Source organism: Trachypithecus francoisi, unplaced genomic scaffold (assembly GCF_009764315.1).
Source record: "Trachypithecus francoisi isolate TF-2019V2 unplaced genomic scaffold, Tfra_2.0 Lachesis_group13, whole genome shotgun sequence".
Lineage (NCBI taxonomy): Eukaryota > Metazoa > Chordata > Mammalia > Primates > Cercopithecidae > Trachypithecus > Trachypithecus francoisi.
Genome location: NW_022681458.1, coordinates 131,179,006 through 131,187,415, shown reverse-complemented (window position 1 = coordinate 131,187,415; position 8,410 = coordinate 131,179,006). Strand labels below are relative to the sequence as shown.

Genomic DNA, 8,410 nt, shown 5'->3' with positions numbered 1-8,410 from the left:
CAAGGCTGCCTCTCTGCCTTTTGTGTTCCTGGCTGTGGCTGTGCAATTGTCTAAAACAGTCACTACGCTAACCAGTGATCCAGTTCTCACTCCCTCCTCCCGAGCAAGCTAATAGCCTCAGATGAAGAAATTCTGGTTCTGAGCCCAAGAATCTGAGACAGACTCAGATCTAAATCTTCTTAAAGCCTTCAAGGAGATTATGATGCCCACATGGGCTGGCTCAGGAGAAGAATTTATTTCAGGAATGCCAAGAATTTCTCATGCGGGTGGTAGGACATTCCTTGATAGTTTAGCCAGGTGGGAAGTTGTCAAAGAACTGCCAAACCCATAAGGATTCTTGTAGCTCAGAGCCAGTGGGCTACCTTATATTTTGAATTTAAGATTAAGGAAAAAAAAAAAAAACATATACAATACATTCTTGTTGTGGTAGAGCATAAAGTAATGAAGTATACAGAGTAAAACATGGAAGTGTTTTCTGTTACGAATTCCCTCTGTCCAACAATTCAGGTCCAGTCCTCTTGGCTTGGTAGGTTCTGCCTGTTCCACATCTATGCACTCCCCATCTATCTAATGTACATTCAGACACAAATGTATACACATGAGATCAAATCAGAGATATTTTGAAAATTTGCTTCCATTCATGTTTACCTCAGTCATAACATTAAATCTTGGCTGGGTGCAGTGTCTCAAGCCTGTAATCCCAGCACTTTGGTAGGCCAACGTGGGTGGATCACCTGAGGTTAGGAGTTTGAGATCAGCCTGTTCAACAGGGTGAAACTCCGTCTCTGCTAAAAATACAAAAAATTAGCCAGGCATGATAGCACATGCCTGTAATCCCAGCTACTAGGGAGGGTGAGGCAGGAGAATTGCTTGAACCCAGAGGGCGGAGGTTTCAGTGAGCCAAGATCGTGCCACTGCACTCCAGCCTGGGTGACAGAGTGAGGCTTTGTCTCAAAAAAAAAAAAAAAGAAAAGAAAAAAAATTTAAGATAAGTGTTTGGAAATCAATTTATTTCCTTGTACCAACAGAAACCAGCCCAAACATGTAAAGGGAAACTCCTGGGCAAAATGATAGTACGGACCCAGTTAACAAACCTCCTCCTTCCAATATTCTCTAAAGTGGCCAGTGAAATTAAAGATAGGAGAGACTGGCATCAGTGGCAGAAACTAGAGAAATATGCCAACCATATGCCAGGTCGCAAAGCAAGGGGGTAGCCAGCTGGATCTAATAATACCTCTTATTATTTATTATTATTCTATTATTTGCTAAACTTCTCTGAACCTGGTATTGTGCTAAGGCTGTATATGCATTATGCTATTTAATCCTTGCATCAGTAAACCTATCAAGTAGATACCCTTATCCCTGTTTTAAAAAATAAGATCTATTAAATGTATTTGATTCAAGGGTAGAGGGTGGCAGATTGCAGTTTGGAAGCTAGGTGGATCTGATTCCAAAGCTCATGGTCCTCAGCATGATCAGGCCTCTTGACTCTCAAGTCCCAGGAAAGGCACTAAATAGAGAATCTGGAGAAGCATGGAGGTGAGAAAGGGACAAATGGGATATGGGGGGGCACAGAGGGGCAAGCCCTGTGCATTTGGGGGAGAACGCTCATAACCACCTGCATGAATGAAGGGCCCTAATGTGCAGACGTTTCTCTTTCACTTAATGCTCCCGTGACCCTGGCGAGGCCTCATGATCCACGCAGATTATGATAGGACCTGACCGGGCCATGGAAGCATGGAGAATGTGAGGCTTGGAGAAGTTAGGAGGTGGCCCAGGGCACACAGACATTAGTTAGGGATTTGGGGATTTGCTCCAGTCACCCATGCTGCCTCCACAGGCGATGCTCTAGGATGTGCTTAGGTCCTCCCGGCCTGGCTGGGCTGGGGCACAAGTGGTGGGGAGTCTGACAGGGGCTTGCTCTCCCAACCCATACCCAAAGACAATGCACCAAAGGAAACAGGAATTAGGGGCTGGTCATCTCTCTGGGGAGAGAAGCGGGGTGAGAGGACAGCCCGATTAAAAGAGCCTCAGTGGCTGGGAGGGCCTGAGCTGTACAAAGCCTCCTTCTCTTCTCCCTTTGTCACAAGAGAGGATTTCCAGAGATACCAGGAAGACCCACGCTGGGGGAGCTCTCAGTGAGCGCTGGGCAAGGCTAGCCCACTCTCTGCACAGATGGACAGGGGCTACTAACCCAAGGCACAGAAGTTACAGCCGGAGAAAGTGAGCCAGTGAAGTGTGAATGTGGATGTCTCTGTCAGGGGAAGGAAAAGGAGGGGGCCACTCGATGGGTTGAGATTTAAGTTTTTTGAGGTTGGATGCAGTGGCTCACTCCTGCAATCCTAGCACTTTAGGCGGCTGAGGTAGGAGGATGGCTTGAGTTCAGGAGTTCAAGACCAGCCTGCACAACATAGCAATACCCTGTCTCTATAAAAAAATTAAAAATCACCCAGGCGTGGTGGCACACACCTGTAGTCCCAGCTACTCAGGAGGCTGAGGTGGAAGGATGGCAGGAGCTCGGGAAGTTGAGGCTGCAGTAAACTATGATTACACTGCTGCATGCCAGCCTGGGTGACAGAGTGAGACCCGTCTCAAAAAAAGAAAACGGAAGTTTTTGTTTCTTTTTTTTTCTTTTTTTTGGTTTGCAAGTTTTATTCAAGAACTCATACAAAACATTACAGATAAATGAAATTTAATCCTCATCTTCCTCCTCTTCCTCGTCCTGGTTAATTTGGAAGTAACGTAATTCATAACTCTCTTTGCTGTTAGCAGCTATGCAAACCAATCATGTAGATTATTCTTCAAAATTTTTTGGTGTCATATTTCAAATAACTTTTGGAAAAAGGCACCTCAGATGTCACGGTGATCTTGCTCTTGCTACTTTCTATGGTCACCACCCCTCCACCAAGTTTCCCAGCTTTTCAGTTCACTTTGATCGTCTCTTGCAAAAACTGCTCGAAATTGGCAGCGTCCATGATTCCATCTTCCACGGGGTGGGTGCAATCAAGAGTGAACTTCAGAACCTGCTTCTTCTTTTGGCCCCCCTTCACCACAAGCTTTTTCACGGGTGCCATGGCGGCAGTGGAGGCAGAAAGAGCTGTTTCTTTTAAAATTGTAATTAATTTTATAAAGTTTCAGTAGCTTTGGGGGTACAAGTTATATTTGGTTACATGAATGAATTGTATAATCGCGAATTCTGAGATTTTAGTGCACGCACCACCCAAGTAGTGTTCATCGTATCCAATATGTAGTTTTTTATCCTAGACTCCCCGCCCATCCCCCCCTTCTGAGTTTCCAGGGTTCATTATATCACTCTGTATGTCTCTGTGTCCTCATAGCTTAGCTCTCACTTGTAAGTAAGAACATATGGTATTTGGTTTTCCATTCCTGACTTACTTCACTTAGAATAATGGTCTCCAACTCCATCCAAGTTGCTTCAAAAGACATTATTTCATTCCTTTTTATGGCTGAGTAGTAGTCCATGGTGTATATATACCACATTTTCGTTATCCACTCATTGCTCAAGGCACTTAAGGTGGTTCTGTATCTTGGGAATTATGAACTGTGCTGCAATAAGTGCACCCCTTTTAATCTGCCCCCTTTCTTACATGTGGCCCTGAATCCTCCCAGGTAGGAGAAGATGTAGGAAGATGGGAAGGTCTACTTGGTACAGGGAGAAGCCAAGTGTAGAGTGAGGATAGAGGTGTAATACTAAGAGTTATGACCGGGCATGGTGGCTCACACCTGTAATCCCAGCACTTTGGGAGGCAGAGGTGGGCAGATCACCCGAAATCAGGAGTTTGAGACCAGCCTGGCTAACATGGTGAAACCTTATCTCTACTAAAAAAATCATAATAATAATACCAAAAAATATAAAGATTAGCCAGGTGTGGTTGGCACACACCTGTAATCCCAGCTACTTGGGAGGCTGACGCACAAGAATTGCTTAAACCCAGGAAGCGGAGGTTGCAGTGAGCTGAGATTGCACCACTGCACTCCAGCCTGGGTGACAGAGCAAGACTGTCTCAAAAAATAGTAATAATAAATAATAATAATATTGGCTGGGCGCGGTGGCTCATCTTGTAATCCCAGCACTTTGGGAGACCAAGGCAGGTGGATCACTTCAGGTCAGGAGTTCGAAACCAGCCTGGCCAATATGGTGAAACCCCGTCTCTACCAAAAATATTTTTTTAAATGAGCCCAATGTGGTAGTGCACACCTGTAATCCCAGCTACTCCGAAGGCTGAGGCAGGAAAATCACTTGAACCCAGGAGGCAGAGGCTGCAGTGAGCAGAGATTGTGCCACTGCACTCCAGTCAGGCGACAGAGCAAGACTCCGTCTCAATAATAATAATAATAATATTAACAGTTATAATACCAATAGTTATAGTTCTAACAGCCAACATTAATGATTTTGACTTCATGTCCAACCTGGTGTGAAGTAACTACATAGCCTGTTTTGTTTTTTGCTTTTTTTATTTGTAAAAATTTTATTATAGATTTATCTTTTCTGATTAAAATATTTTTAATTTTTATGGTTACATAGTAGATGTATAAATTTATGCGGCACATGAGATGTTTTGATGTGAGCATACAATGTGTAATAATTACATCAGGGTAAATGGGGTATCTATCACCTCAAGCATTTATCATTTCTTTGTGTTACAAACATTCCAATTGTACTCTTTTAGTTACTCTTCTTTTTTTTTTTTTTGAGACAGAGTCTCGCTCTGTCACCCAGGCTGGAGTGCAGTGGTACAATCTCAGCTCACTCAAGCTCTGCCTCCCAGGTTCACGCCATTCTCCTGCCTCAGCCTCCTAAGTAGCTGGGACTACAGGCACCCGCCACCTCGCCCGGCTAATTTTTTTGTATTTTTAGTAGAGATGGTGTTTCACTGTGTTAGCCAGGATGGTCTCGATCTCCTGTCCTCGTGATCAGCCCGCCTCGGCCTCCCAAAATGTTGGGATTACAGGCGTGAGCCACCATGCCCAGCCTCTTTTAGTTACTTTTAAGTGTACATAGAAAACGTACAGTAAAAATAAAAAGGAAAAAACATAAAAATGTACAATACATTATTGTTGACTATAATCACCCTGTTTTGCCATCAAATAGTAGATCTTTTTTATTTTAACTATATATATTTCAATAGTTTTGGAACAGGTGGTTTTTGGTTACATAGATAAGTTCTTTTTTTTTTTTTAATTATACTTTAAGCTCTGGGATACATGTGCAGAACGTGCAAGTTTGTTACATAGGTATACACATGCCATAGTGGTTTGCTGCACCCATCAACCTGTCATCTACATTAGGTATTTCTCCTAATGCTATCCCTCTCCCAGCCCCCTACCTCCTGACAGGACCCTGTCTGTGATGTTCCCCTCCCTGTGTCCATGTGTTCTCATTGTTCAACTCCCATTTATGAGTGAGAATATGTGGTGTTTGGTTTTCTATTCTTGTGTTAGTTTGCTGAGAATGATGGTTTCCAGCTTCATCCATGTCCCTGCAAAGGATATGAAGTTCTTTTCTCTCTTTTTTTTTTTTTCCTCCCATAATCTTAGGTCTCACTCTGTTGCCCAGACTGGAGTGCAGTGGCGTGATCTCAGCTCCCCGTAACCTCTGCCTCCCAGGCTCAAGCGATTCTCCTGCTTCAGCCTCCGGAGTAGCTGGGATTACAGGCATGCGCTATTATCGCCCAGCTAATTTTTATATTTTTAGTAGAGACAGAGTTTCACCATGTTGGCCAGGCTGGTCTCAAACTCCTGACCTCAAATGATTCACCCACCTTGGCCTCCCAAAGTGCTGGGATTATGGGTGTGAGCCACCACACCCAGTCAACATGGGTGAGTTATTTAGTGGCAATTTCTGAAATTTTGGTGCACCCGTCGCCTGAGCAGTGGGCACTGTATTCAATGTGTAGTATTCCATCCCTCACCCCCTCCCACACTCCCTTTCCCCAGTCCCCAAGTCCATTATAGCATTCCTATGAATTACATCCTCAGAGCTTAGCTCCCACTTATAAGTGAGAACATATGATCTTCGGTTTTTCATTCCTGGTTACTTCACTTAGAATAATGGTCTCCACCTCCATCCAGGCTGCTGCTAATGCCATTATTTTCTTCCTTTTTATGGCTGAGTAGTATTCCATGGTTATATAGCCTATTTTTCAGTTAATCTTGGCTGCTACCCTATGCGATGGGTTCTGTGCTTATCCCAGATCTTAGCAATAGCAGTTTTCCAACCAGTGTCTTTTGAATTGATAAATCTACATTTAGAAGAGGAGGAAACTGGCCTAAATTGAGGGCCCAGCAAAAGAACTCAGCCACCCATTGTGCCTGGTATCCACGTACTCGGTTTTGAGATGTTTTTGCGGCAGATTCATATTGCTAAGTGTCAGTTCAGTTCATTGTGAAATCCACGGCTATTTCCTGAAAATGCATCAAGCTATGATTCCTGAATTCCCTGTGGGTTCGGCGGGTAGAAGTGGCTTGGCATTTCCCTTGAGCTCTTTGAGAATTTTCTCTGCAGTGCCCCCTAGGGAATGATCTTATTTTGGCTTCTTGAGGTGAGAGTCGGAGTAAAATATAAACTGTCTGAAGATATTGCTTGGCTGACTGTCCAGAGCATTTCTGAGTTCGTATCTCTCAGTAAGGGAGGCAGAGGAATTGAGTTCAAATTGTGACTTTGTCCTTACTGGTAGTGTAGCTTCAGGCAGTTCACCTCCTCTCCCTGAGCCTCACCAACGTGAAGGGAGTAATGATAACATCTGCCGTCACAGCAGAATGTGAACTCTCTTGCTCCCTGCCTCTAACCTGCTTTCCTGGGCCTATCACTATGGTTTTGTTGTTGTTGTTGTTGTTGTTGTTGTTATTGTTGTTGTTGTTTTGGGGGTTTTTTTTTCACTGTATGTACTTGCAAGTTATAAGTCTCCTGAGGGCACAAAAGGGTTGTGAGCAATACCAGCTAGGCCTGCAGAGGCTCTGGAGGAGGATCAACGTTTCCAAGACAGATGACTGGTGACCAAGGAAGAGCCGGCAGCTAACTCTGCTTCCTGAAGGGGGTGTAAAGTAAAGGCCCCACGACAGGGTCTCTGAACATGAGTAAGAGTTTTCTAAGCAGTGCATCCAGCATGCCATGGAGATTAATGGAGATGAGTGGGTGACAGGAGAGCGGGCAGTAAATCTGGGGGAAATTTTGGTCAGATTATGAAGGGCCTTGAATACTACTCTCAAAAGAGTAACGCTTCATGCTGTAGGCAGAGGTGCCAGCAGGGTTTTTGGCTGAAGAATTACACAATCCCATCTAATTCCCTCTTTCTTTTTCTTTTCAAGTCTTTTTCCTTGGAAATAATTTTGAGTTTACAAAAAGAGTACAGCAAATTCTCATATAACCTTCACCAGCCTCCCCAAATATTAACATCTCACATAGCTACAGAATTATCAAAGCCAGGAAATGAACATTAATGCAATACTGTCTATGAATCTACAGACTTTATTTAGTGTTGCCAGTAGCCCCACTAACATCGTTTTTCTGCTCCAGAATGCAATCCAGGGCTGCACGTCGCACTCCCCTGCCGTGTCTCAGTAGGACCCTTCCATCCAGAACAGCTGCTCAGTCTTTCTCCTCCTCTCATGATTTTGACTGTTTTGAAACATCCAGGGTATTTTTGTCTTTCATAACCGTGACACTCTTGAAGAGTACTGGCCAATTATTTTGTAGAATGTCCTCCAACTTGAGTTTGTCTGGTGCTTTCTCACAATGAGAATAAGGTTTTGTGTTTTTGGTGAGAACACCACAGAAGCAAGCTTATACCCTTTCCCGTGCATTATGTCAGGAGGCACATGTGATATTGCCTCATCCCATTACGGGACATGTTAACTTTGAGACATGATGTGGCAACAATTTCTCCATTGTAAAATCCTATTTTTCCTTTTGAACTTGATGAGTATCTTATGAGGAGCTATCTTGGACACTATGTAAATATCTTGTTGATCATCGTACTTTCACCCACCAATTTTGGCATTCATTGGTGATTCTTGTCTGTAATATTCATTACCACTGTGTTTACCAACAGGTGATTTTTCTACTTTCATAATTCCTTCTCCATTTATTAATTGTAATTCAGTAGTAAGGAAGAGCTGTCCCTTTTCTCCCAATTACTTATGTAATTATTTCAGTATAGACTCGTGGATATTTAGTTTATTCTACCAGTGATAATCCATGACCAACATCATTTGTATCATTGTTGCAATTGTCCTAGGTACGGCCAATGTAAGCATCTTCAAGTTACCGCTTGTGTTTGTTTGAAATGCCCTTACTCTATTTTGAGCACTTCCTTTCTGACACAAGATGTTCCAGGATTATTTTATAATTTCACTGACCCTGCCCTGTACTTAATCATTTCTCCAAAGA

At 43.4% G+C, this 8,410-nt stretch overlaps 1 pseudogene; it reads right to left on the bottom strand.

Moving 5' to 3' along the window:
* Positions 1–2,642: 2,642 nt before the first annotated feature.
* Positions 2,643–3,074, bottom strand: LOC117095442 (annotated as a pseudogene).
* Positions 3,075–8,410: the final 5,336 nt, after the last annotated feature.